The sequence below is a fragment of the Medicago sativa genome, chromosome 4, assembly GCF_051527215.1.
Source record: "Medicago sativa cultivar Bolivia chromosome 4, Bolivia_mono, whole genome shotgun sequence".
NCBI classification, from domain to species: Eukaryota; Viridiplantae; Streptophyta; class Magnoliopsida; order Fabales; family Fabaceae; genus Medicago; species Medicago sativa.
In genome coordinates, this window is record NC_140752.1 from 60,946,260 (window position 1) to 60,960,291 (window position 14,032).

At 29.8% G+C, this 14,032-nt stretch overlaps 1 pseudogene; it reads right to left on the reverse strand.

Annotated features, from left to right (window-relative positions):
* Window positions 1–83: 83 nt before the first annotated feature.
* Window positions 84–3,043, reverse strand: LOC146930384 (uncharacterized; annotated as a pseudogene).
* Between the last annotated feature and the right edge of the window lie 10,989 nt (window positions 3,044–14,032).

Consider the following 14,032-nt stretch of genomic DNA (forward strand, 5'->3'; position numbering starts at 1 on the left):
ATACAACAAACAAAGCACGCAACACACAAATAGCTTAAAATGCAAGAAAAAAAAGCACACAACACACAAGTAATTTATTTAGTACGATACAAATCATCTTCAATCACGAAACATTCCAAACTTTGTCCATATGTCACTAGATCTGCTTGCAATTCGTGATGAACATTTGGATCACGCAACTCGGATCTAGCACGCACATGATTTGCAAAAGTGGGTAACACCTCGGTTGAGTATGGTTGCGGTGTACTAGATCCACTTCCCTCAGATTGCTCAAAATCGGTCCAACGTTGAGCATATGTATCTCGTTCATCCTCAACAATCATATTATGTAATATGATGCATGACCTCATGATGATACCCAAATCGGCTATGTCCCACAAGCGAGCTGGTTCACGGATGATTTTAAATCGAGCTTGAAGCACTCCAAAAGCACGTTCGATGTCCTTCCGACATCCCTTCTGATGTTTTGCAAATAACTTATCGGGTTCACTTTGAGGAAGTCTAATTGATTTGACGAAAGTTGGATAAGAAGGGTAGATACCATCAGCTAGATAGTATGTCATATTATAGGGACGTTGATTCACAAAGTAATTCACCCTTGGAGCCTTTCCCTGTTCCACATCATCAAACACCGGTGACCGGTCTAGAACGTTTATATCGTTCAACGTTCCTGAACATCCAAAAAAGGCATGCCAGATCCATAGATCATGAGATGCAACTGCTTCAAGAATAACTGTGGTGGTTCCCTTATCCCCATTGGTAAATTGACCTTCCCATGCTTTAGGACAATTTTTCCACTCCCAATGCATGCAGTCAATACTCCTGATCATCCTTGGGAACCCCCGCAATTCACTAACATGTAGTATTCTTTGAAGGTCATCTTGGGTTGGTGCTCTCAGGTACACTTGCTCATATAATCGTATGATTCCTTTATAGAATCTACGTAAGCACTCCAATGTTGTACTACCTCCTATTTTGATGTATTCATCGACCGCATCTGCTGCCACACCATATGCTAACATTCACATTGATGTGGTACATTTTGCTAAGGGTGATATACCTTCTTTGTTGGCGGCATCAACTCGCTGGATGAAGTAGTTATCACTACTTGAAAGGTCTCCAACGATTCGAAGGAAAACGTGTTTTTGCATCCGGTACCGACGACGAAACATTGCATCGTCATATGTAGGCTCATTGGCAAAGTAGTCGTCAATGAGTCTTTGGTTTGCCGCTGCATGATCACTATTTAAATATTTTCTACTACAAGATCCACTACCTTCCTCTATTTGTTTTCGACGCTGAATAAATCGGTTGACCATATAAGTGTCTTCAACATCACGTCTTTTGAAGTAGGCTTCCATATCAAAAGGATCCATTGATAGTTTTTGGTAATAATGGAAGTATATATGAATGAGATTTGTGACATTGGAAGTAGATATGAATGAAATTTGTGATAATAGAAGTAGATATGAATGAGATTTGTGATATTAGAAGTAGATATGAGTCCCTATATATATAAGTACATTGTGTGGTGGACATTGACGGATTTGAAATAAGTTATTGTATTGTATTAAAGCAAACAGTGGGGATAATTATTAAAGTCACGGATAATATCATTTTATTAAAGCAAGTGGGCATTGTGATAGTATCATTTCACGAATAGTAGGTGAAATAAGTGGCACACAGTGGGCATAATTATTAAAGCAAATAGTAGGTGAAATAAGTGGCACACAGTGGGCATAATTATTATAACAAATAGTAGGTGAAATAAGTCACGGGGGACTAGACAACACTAGGGACTATCACTTAGGACTAGACAACCCTGACAATTATTAAAGTAAACACTGGGGACTAGACAACACTGACAATTTTGACCGAATACAAACAAATATTACATTGAAATTAATTTCCAAACAGCTCACGCACCAAGTTTTCCAACAGATCTCTTTTTCGGTCATCGAGATGTTTTTGGAAACTTAACTTTATGTACAGTTTCATTTTCTTCAATTTGTTTTTCTCCTGTTGCACTGCGGTGTACTCTTTCATTCGTTCAATCTCTTGCACCTTGAGTTCTTTGAATTGAACCCACTCCTTTTCCACCTCCTCCAAGACATCAGTGTCCTTGCTTTTCTTTTTTCCTTTTTTTTAGCTGCCTCCCTACCCATTGGACGAGCACTGGATCCTACAGAGTCCTCGTGAGATCTCTTAGATCCACTACTTCCTGAGCCAACATTTCCTCCCATTTGACTACTATAACGTGGTTGATCACGGAGAGCGTGCCATTCTTCCATTAAAGTAAATTGAACATTCTTCCCACATGCAAATAATTCTTGCGCTCTTGCCAAGACATCATTTTCCGACCAACCGCTTCCTTGCTGACGCTTAGTGCTTTCATAAGCACCAATCCATTTATTTATTACTTTGCTCATATAATTAAAACGGTTTCGGCATGCAACTAGATCGCGGGGAGAATCGAACGAGCAATACTCATTACAATACTCAGCAATTTTACCCCAATATGTTTCTCCTCTCTGGTTTCTTCCGACAACACTGCTTGTTCCATATTTAATCCATGCACTAATTAGCACCAAATTTTGTTGAGTGTTCCATGCTGGTTCCTTACATTTCTTGCTCTTAGGAGTTGAATCTTCTGGAGTGTCTTCATTAGCAACTGCCATGCCACCAGGAGTTATTTGTGTTGAAAATTCAGGATATTGAGATGCACCACCACTGGGAAAATTTTCATTCTCCATTGGCATATAACCATTAAACGGGGGTGTTTGAGATGAATATCTCATCATAGATCCATAATATGGATGAAAGTTTGGAACAGAGGATGACTGGTTGAAATTTGGTGTAAAACCAAAATTAGGTACGTTTTGAGGTATGTTTTATGGACGTTGGTTGAAAAATTGATTTGGATTTGGATAATTGTTGGGATTTTCGTAGTTAAATGGGTAATTAGAATAATTTTGGATGTTGAAAGAGTTATTATTGGGATCCATTTCACTAAAAAGAAGATTAAAACTTCACTTAGTTTGCTGATAGAAAGATAATAATAAGATGAAGATAGTGAAAAACTTGGTTTTTTTTCTATGTCCAAATCAAATGAACCAAGTCTCTATTTATAGAGAAAAAAAAATCATGAATTTTGGTATTTTTTTTAAAATTAATTTAAAACGAAATAATTGTGGTCCAATAATTAAAATGATAAAAATCCGGGCATCCAATCACAACGCTACACGTGTCCCTTATCTTCCAAAATTCTTCTTCTCTCTCCGTCCACTGCTTTTCACGCGTCCTGTCGGCGCGTGTTCTACACGCGCCAGAATCAGTCCACTCAAAGCGCGACACATGGCAGTTCGCAGACTTTCAATTGTGTTGAACGGTTTCATCCTCTCTCTCATCCATGTCAATCTTCAACAAGCATTAAACAAACCATTGGAAAGGCTTTTGATGTTGAATCTCACCTTCAACAAACCATTGCAAATGGTAGTATTAAGCATTTTGCTCACTTAACTAATGATTGTACTTTTTTTTTGTTTTTGAAAGAAACTAATGATTGTACTTATATTACGGTTTTAAATATATGAAATAATTAATTCCACCAAAAATAGAGTTGTAACACATAAAGTTACATTTTTACTTAAGATGTAACATGATTGGCCTTTCAAAAAAAAAAAAAAGTACAACCACGACTATAACTCCAATCATAAAAATAAACTACAATTATTAATATTTTATTTTTGGGTTAAACATGTTTTTTTTCCCCACAAAATATCAGATTTTATTTTTTGTTCTCATAAAAATTGACATTTTTGGTGTTCTGAAACATCTATCTACATGAATGGTCCTTATTGTAGGTCGACATTGCGTCAACTTTTAAATTTTTGAATGATTTTTTTTTGTTGGATAATTATGGACTTTTGGAGTAATGTTAAAATCATTTTAAAATTTTCTCTACAAAAATTAGAACTTTTTAACATGAGATGAAGTAATAGGAATCTTTTAAACACCAAAAGTTTGAGATAAAAGTATCAAAAAAATTACGATTTAGAAATCAAATTTTGAATTCATTTTTATAGACAAACTTTTTATAATGTTTTAAACATGTCTATAATAATTGTTTAAAATTGGTTATTTACTTAATAGCAAGAACTAAACTGATTGCATAAAATAGTTTTATAAGGACTAAGAAGTGCGATTCATTTTTTACGGGGACGAAATCAAACTTTAGAAATATTATAGAGACGGAAACATAATTATATACATTTTTTTTTTACTAATAATTTGACATGTCGGATTCGTTTTTATTCTGACAACACACATTTAAGCAAGAGATGGTTAGCAAGTAGTGTTATCATTCCTCTATAAAAAAAGTAGTCTTATCATTAGTACAAATTATTGAGTGAAGAAAGACAATCTATCCCTGCTTGGTCTTCTATTGAGAAACAATGTCCGGAATCAAAGAGGAATATTATGCTTGAATTGGACACATTGCATAGAGACAATAGAGCAAAAAGAATTTTTGGAGCCAATAAGATAGTGAGTTTTGCAAAATCCCCACAAGTTGCGTATCCATCTTTGCTTCTCCTACCTCATTCATGTTTGATGATATGCTACAATCTTTATTTTGATGTTGAAATACTTGAAAGTGACCAGTTAAGAAAATTACGTGACTAGCATTATTCCTCAAGATTAAAAGCTGTAGAGTTGCCAACAAATTATGTACCATTCCTTAATGATGGCATTCCTCATCAATTTGATGATCTGATAGATCATTTCGAACCAAATTCATTTGAAATATAGGGCCATTTTGGATAATTAGTTAGGTTTGGTTTGTATGTTTTTCCATATTCTATAAGTATGTATAAAATCTCCACCCATATACATGCATTTTTCAATCATGCATGTAAATGTTTCACCGAAAAACTAAATTTAGATTCGCTCAAACGATTTATCATTAGATAAAACTTATTAATCATAAGTCAAATAACTCTATGCCAATGTTTTAAAAGAAAGTGGAAGCTCAATAACTTATTGTCACACTATTATAATATGATATAACGATTTATACTTAGATGAAACTTAATTTCTCCTTAGCATAACACGTGTTAGCATTAGTTTTCTCACTCGTATTTATTTCCCACGGTCCTAACAAAGAATTAATAAATGGTTAAATATGTTTTTAGTGTCTATAAATATACAAACTTTTCGTTTTAGTCCCTCTAAAATTTTTCATAGACTTTTAGTCTCTATAAAATTTTCAATCACCACTTTTGGTCCCTATTTTTAAGTCAAAACATGTGTAGTCTTTGTATTTTTCAATGAAAATGTGTAGAATATTGTAAAAGTATCTCCCAAATTTTTTTTTATCAGTTTTTAACAAAACATGAATTAAATATGAATTTTTAACCGCAAAAAATATATCTGTAAAAAAACCGTAAAAAATATAAAAATATATATTTAATTAATGTTTTGTTAAAAAAATTCTAATTTTTTTTATGAGTGATTCTTATAATATCATAAATTTTTCTGGAAAAATATGAATTCTGCATATGAGTTTACTTAAAAGGAGGGACTAAAAGTAAAATAATTTTTTTTGAAGGATTAAAACGAAAAGTTGATATATTTATAGGAACCAATAACATAATTAACCCAAAAATAAAAGGTATGGTTTGATAGCAATTGTTAACCAATAAATAATATTGCCAAACATCTTACTATATGATGAGTGATGGGATTGATAAGAAAAATGATGAGTGATGGGAATAAACACAACCCACATAACTCCTTGCTAATTGCTCAACATTCAAAAAATTTGATTTATAGTTCCATAATGTTGGGGAGATAACATAAGGGGAAACCAAGCTCGTGATAAACTAAATGTTTCTAATTTTTGTGAACCCAGTGTGCCAATTTGGTCATGTAGTTATTGGCGTCGAGTTGCTATTGGATTTAGAAATGGTCCTATATCCTATAGGACTAGGTGACCACAACCCCATAATTTTCTCCACAAAGAATGGCTGGGAGGGGATAGCACATGCATGTTCCTATCAACAATCTCTTAATAGAGCAAACCAACATTATGTCAGTGAAGTACTTATTCACTGTTATGTGTTCTCTATTCTCAACTTACACCACCTATTATTGCACGGTTGAAATGGAAACACTTTCTTTTGATAATAATTGGCGAAACTAATGTTGTGTTCTAAACACATTTGTTAAATTACCCCCTAGTCTCATAGTAATTAGTAATTGTTCTAAACACTTTTTTTTTTTTTTGAATTCACACACACTGTTATTGAAAATTTGAGTCATCAAATACATATCAATTAATATTAAAAAGACAAATATTTTAAATGAGAATAAAACATTTAATTTAAAAAAAATATATAAATTAGTTTATTTCAAGACATAATTAATAGTTATGGATTCATTAATATGTGTCCTTAGGTGACCCATATCATTGTATGTTATAGGTTTGTGTGTAAATCTCAACATTTTAAGTATATGATTCTAGCTATGAAGCTCGGAATACTTCAAATATGAAGATGTACCCGTATTATATATGTATTCACGGAGTATTAAAATTAATTATTTTAATTTTTTTTAAAAATATTTTATCGGATACTCCACATGTACAGACAAATACTTATAAAATATGTCGCCGTGAGTTGACCTCAGTTGGTAAGGATAATGCATAATATATGCAAGGTCTGTGGTTCGAACCCCGGACACCACACAAAAAAAATACTTATAAAATATTTTACATATACGTATCTTGGAAAAGAAGAAGGGTAAAAAAGTGAGACATCTTTGTGAAAATTTAATGAAGATGTATATGATTCAATTTCAAGATATGAATGAGTGTACTTGTTTTTCGATTAACCATCAGTTAAAAATTAAGTTTTTTGTGGATGAAATTCAATCAATCAACATTAAACAAATTTTTAGTTGAGTTCTTTTATTGATGCATTTGTAGATATCCTAACATATGAATGAAAATAGAATATGCTTTTTACGAAAACTTAATGTTTTTTATTTTGATCACATGTATTATTTTTTTGTAAATTGCGACTTTTATGATTATATAATATTTTATGATTATATAGTAATGAAGAGCAATCAATATTTTTTTTGATGTATTTTACATGCATATTAATTTTAAAATTTTTAAAAATTTCGCGTATCTGCATACCCGTATCTTATCGTACATGCACTCGTAGTGTACCTATCCAGACTTCATAAGGTCCTATTTCCTAGACGTATCTTGGAAAAGAAGAAGGGTAAAAAAGTGAGACATCTTTGTGAAAATTTAATGAAGATGTATATGATTCAATTTCAAGATATGAATGAGTATACTTGTTTTTCGATTAACCATCAGTTAAAAATTAAGTTTTTTGTGGATGAAATTCAATCAATCAACATTAAACAAATTTTTAGTTGAGTTCTTTTATTGATGCATTTGTAGATATCCTAACTTATGAATGAAAATAGAATATGCTTTTTACGAAAACTTTACGTTTTTTATTTTGATCACATGTATTATTTTTTTGTAAATTGCGACTTTTATGATTATATAATATTTTATGATTATATAGTAATGAAGAGCAATCAATATTTTTTTGATGTATTTTACATGCATATTAATTTTAAAATTTTTAAAAATTTTGCGTATCTGCATACCCGTATCTTATCGTACATGCACTCGTAGTGTACCTATCCAGACTTCATAAGGTCCTATTTCCTAGTCTTCTTTTCTTTCTTTATTCCATTCTAAATCCAATGTGAGGCTCTCAACTCAAGGATCGACACACTTTCACGCCTAGAATCAGGCATTGCATCTAGAATGTGACTTGAATTATCCGCAGATAGCTCTAATGGATCATAATTAGATATGGTTTGATACTACCTTAGACTTTTGAATTGATTCATCATTACAAAATTTGTAAGTTAAGGGGTGCCCCTCACTTGCAAACATTTTTCAGATCAAATATAATTTGTTGCGAGACTCATGTAAAACGTGAATAACAACTTTTCAACAAGTACAATATCCCTTATTTAAAAGAGGAGTGATATTTGTAAAACCCAAATTAGACAACTTTAAATACAACCAATTTTCTTCTTATGTGATTGGGCAAAAACAATGGAGAGAGAAGGAAGAAGAGAGAGAATAAAAAACACATGTGAGTATGAGAGAGAGGGTTGTTTAAAGAGTTGTCAAAAAGTAGTTGTACAAATATCATTTCTCTATTTAAAAAGAAAAAAAATGTAAAATATCCCTAAAAAATACAAGTACATCTAAATGTGAATAATTTATTAACTAATTTGCATTGAAATATAAAAATCAACACGAAAAACATTTATACACAAAAGATGATTTTGTGATAATCATATACAAATTATACATATATGAATCAACACTATCAATTTTTTTAATATGGATAAAAGGTGTCAAAGAGTCGTATAAACAGGGATGAAGAGAGTATTAACAATGAATAACAATGAATTGTAACAAGCATTAATTAAAATGGAAAGTATATATACTTAGTCATAAAAAAATAAATTGATCCCAAAAAAAATATTAAAAAATAAATAGACAACAAAACAATATGTCTAAGACTTCCAAGGTTTTGTCTACGTACAATAGAAATGGGGTGACCTATTTTTTGTCCAAATTAAATTTTAGTGATAACAAAGAATCAATGTTTCCTAGGCATGCATCATATTTTTTGTCCAAATTAAATTTTAGTGATAACAAAGAATCAATGTTTCCTAGGCATGCATCATGTTTGTCTAGTGAAGGGAGGTGGTTGATGATAATACATTTCATAGGGTAAATATGACATCTATAGTTGGAGCTTAAATTAAATATGAATCTTGTTTGGTAGTAGCAATATATATAAGAGTAGTACAATTATTTCATACATAATCTACAGTATCACATGATGTACACCTGTATTGGTAAAAGGCAACGCACACATTGTCTTTGCGTGTATTATTGTGTGTTTCATTTAGATCATTCAGGGATTTTAGAGAGAAAATGCACGTTTGTGATGGGTCATGTTTAGTTTGTTATCAAAATGAATAAAAAATGTCATAAAATAGGAGATTCAAAGTCAACCGATATGAAGATACCTATAAAATTGACACTTTTAGGATACTAGTAGATTCATGCAATCATACGATTTTAGTCACCTTGATTAACTTTTGGAATTTGAAAAAAAGTTTAAAATTTAAAGTCAAAATATGAATCATACGACAAAAATCACGGTCTAGATTTGTAATAACGTGATTGTGTGACCAGGGGCGGATCTGGGATAAAATTACCAATGTGGCTAATTATTTTAGCGAAGTTGATTAAGCTAAAAATATAAAAAAAATTGTTCATATTTTAAATAACACTATAAAAAATTGTTCACATTTTTTAATTGTAACTTAAATAACACTATAAAAAAGATAAAATATTTTAAATAAATAGTCAATTCGAAGTAAAAAATCTCACCCAAAAAATGTATCCCTTTATATATATTTATTGATTACGTACGAATAAGTTCTAAACTTTTAATATACGATGATGTTGCAACTAATAAAACATATCAAACACTATAGTCTAGTGGTTGATGAGTTATTATTGAAGTTTATGTCGTATCGATTCCGTCATGTTCTTTTTTACATTTATATTATATTAATTAATTCTTTAAAAAATATGACAAAAACAAAAGTCCAAACTTGAATCCAAGACTATGAGTTAGGAAAACATACACTTGACCACTAGACCAATACATATAATTATATTTCCAAATTAAAAATATATGATATAAAATTTGCGATTGAATATAAAGAAAAAAAAAATTGAGCTGGGCTGGTGTGGCAATAGCCACACCCAGCCTTGAAGGGATCCGTCCCTGTGTGCGACCGTAGATAACCATTTTTAATTTTAAAGTATAATGGATAAAATGTGCTAAAATGTATAGGTGTTAAATCCTTGAGATGTCTTAGAAAGTCCTTATTAAAGAGTGAACTGCTATGAAGCCCAGATACGGATACCGGTACGGGTACGATACGATCAGGGACGGATCCAGACATTTATTATACGTGGAGCTAAAATTTTGAAGAAACAATAATGCAAATTATATTAAAAATAAGAAGAGTTTTTTCTACCATATGCAAATTTGCACATGTTAAGAAATTTAAAATGGTAAGTTTGTCTTATAACTTGTGTATTTTATATTAAATATATAACTTTCTAATAAACAATATTGGTGTTTTTCAATGAAAGTTACTTCCTTTGTGCATGCGGTGCATCCATATCAGGCACATCAATATCATGCTTATTGCAAATTTTAATAACTTTAGATATAAATTCTTCTCATCCCTCATCCCTCATTCCTCATTTCTTATAATTATTTTTTGGTATCATTAACAAGTGACAAAGCATTAAAAAGATCTTATTTTTAACATGTATTTTATTTATTAAAAAAAATGGAAAATTTCATGTGGAGCTTTAGCTCCACATTGCTCTCAAATGGATCCGCCCCTGGATACGATACGGGTACGCAGATACGCAAATTTTTCAAACTTTAGGATACGATACGGCTAGGATACGTCAACAAAATTTTTATACTAAAACTTATATGTATATAAAATACTTGAAGAAAATAAACATTGATTAAAGGAACTCAACACAAATTTTATCTAATGTTGATTAACTGAATCATCTCTCTCTCGTTACTTCATTCACAAGAAGTATAATTTTAAGCGGTTCATCGGGAAACAATTCTAGTGATGCATATCTAAAATTGAATCATATATATCTCCACCGAATGTTTATAACATTGTCTCACTTTTTTACTCTTCATCTTTTTCTAGGATACGTATCTGTGAAGTATCTTATAAGTATCCTTGTGTATCTGCGGAGTATCGTATAAGTATCTGTTAAAATATTTTTTTAAAATTTAAATAATTAATTCGGATACTTCGTGGGTGCGTATCCGCGAGTATTCGTGGAGTATCGGTATCCGATACGTATCCGGTACGGGTACGTCTCCGTTTTGGAGTATCCGGGCTTCATAGGTGAACTGCAATAATATTCCAAATACATCCGATTCGAGTGATTTTTGCAATAAAGTTTGATTGGATCGATATCATTATCTTATTATTCAATGTCATGTTATAGTTTTGTATTAATCATCACTTCACTTACAATATATGAAAACAAGATACTACCAAAATTACTTAACTACTCATATCTAATTTTCTTCCAAACTTTTTCCTTTACAACTTTAAGGTTATTTTTGTCAAATCCACTATCAAAACCCACTTTACTAAAACTCACTTTCTCACCTTTCTTTATTTAATAATAAATTTTTCTCTCTCCATCTTTATTTATTTAATAATAAACTTTTTTCTCACCTTTATTTTTTAATAATAAATTTTTCTCTATCAATCTCACTATCCTCTCTTATCTTTTTCTTACCAACTTTCTTCATTTTTCATTTTCTCTCTTCATTTTCAACTCCATTTTCTCTACTAATTTTCGATTTGGTTTTACTAGCAAGTTTTTTTTTAGAAGAAACTAACAAGTGTTGTTGTTGTAGCAGAATATGATTTTGTATTTTACAATAACACTATTATATAATACGTTAATTATGTTTTTTCACGGGACGCATACTAATATTTTTCACACTCAAACATATTAGTAAATAAAATCTATGATTATTTGTATTTATTAGCTTTTTTCATATCGTCAATACTAAAACAAGAACAATATTATAATATACTTTGATTAATCATACTTCAATTTTTTCTGTTGTTTTTTTTAAATGTATCACTAAAAAACCGTTTGAGTGTACAATTGTAACACGAGACCCATTTCAGTAACTACAACGAGTGATTAGTTTTAATTAGTATTTTTTAATATCTCTAATTAAACACCGCGATTGCCTAAGTTTTATTAATATATTAATAAAATATACGTGGGTGTATGGACTATATATTAATAAAAATATATATGAGTATATGTTTGTTTTATGGGAATATATTAATATATTCTTATTTCTGAAATTTAATGGGAACTATATCTTGATAAAATACAAATGAGTATATGAACTATATATTAACAAAAATATATCTCACTATGTTTTTTTTACGGGAATATGTTAGTATATATTTATTTATGAAATGTATTTTCATTTATTAGCTTTTTTAATATCGTCAATACTAAAACAAGAACAATATTATAATATACTATGATTAATCATACTTCAATTTTTTCCATTGTTTTTTTTTTTTGAAAATGTATCACTAAAAAAATCATTAGAGTGTACTATTGTAACACGGGACCCATTTTAGTAACTACAACGAGTGATCAGTTTTAATTAGTATTTTTTTAATATCTCTATTTAAACACCGGGACTGCTTAAGTTTTATTAATATATTCAAAAAATATATGTGGGTGTATGAACTATATATTAATAAAAATATATATGGGAGTATATGTTTGTTTTACGGAAATATATTAGTATATTCTTATTTCTGAAATCTAATGGGAACTATATATTAATAAAAATATATCTCACTATATGTTTTTATACGGGAATATGTTAGTATATGTTTATTTGTGAAATGTATTTTCATTTTTTTTAATATAGTCAATACTAAAACAAACAAAAAAATTATAATATATTATGATTAATCATACTTCAATTTTTTCCATTTTTTTTAAATGTATCAATAAAAAAACCCGTTGAAGTGGGGACCCATTTTAGTATCTATAACGAGTGATCAGTTTTAATTAGTATTTTTTAATCTTTCAAAAAAAATAGTATTTTTTAATATCTCTATTTAAACACCGCGACTGCCTAAGTTTTATTAATATATTAATAAAGTATATGTTGGTGTATGGACTATATATTAATAAAAATATATATGAGTATATTTTGTTTTACGGGAATATATATTAGTATATTCTTATTTCTGAAATCTAATGAGAACTATATATATTGATAAAATATATATGAATGTATGGACTATATATTATCAAAAATATATCTCACTGTATTTTTTTACGGGAATATGTTAGCATATGTTTATTTATGAAATATATTTTACGATAACAATATTATATAATACATTAATTATGGTTTTTCACAGGATGCTTATTAGTATTTTTCACACTAAAACATATTAGTAAATAAAAACTATGATTATTTTTATTTATTAGCTTTTTTAATATCGTCAATACTAAAATTTAATATTCATATTAAAATTAAATTATTTAATAATTTTTCATTACTACCGATCAATATATACATTACTATGCTTTAAATACTTAACATATTTTCATCATGGACAAAAAAAAAAATACTATGTCAAGTGTAGCCGAGACGCGACACGGCGAAGCTGCGCTACCCGTGCTGTAGCACGGGTATCTCGACTAGTTTATTTAAAAATCAAATCAAATTTTAAATAAATTTTGCATACGAGGTATCGGCACACAATCACACTTCACGGTACCTAAGAATTTACCCAAGTTAGTTTACAACTTTATTTATTAATAACGTTGTGCTTTTGGCTCTCTGTAATGCAGTTGTGTAGTTTTGGCCTTCCACTTTTGCTTTGAGCGATTTTAACCCCCTTATATCTAAAATCGTCGAAAGACAAAAGTGCAATTAAATTTAATTATTAATTGTGAAAAGTGATAAAGATGTTAACAATTTAACATTTAAATCTTTCAAAAAAAAAACAATTTAACATTTAATAATGAAAACCCATTTATATATATTTTTTTGTTGTCAAAAGACCCATTTATATTCTAAATATGCTGATTGAATTGAATTGGTTTACATAAAATAAAAAGAAATTTTCATCTTAAGAAGAATAATGTCTACAACACACTTTTTAAGGTGTAACGTGTCCACATTAGACAATTACACAAAAGAGATAATCTTCACATATGAGCATATAAACTAACTTTTGTGACAGAATTAAACCTAGAAAAATTATCAATGGACATTCAACACCCTAT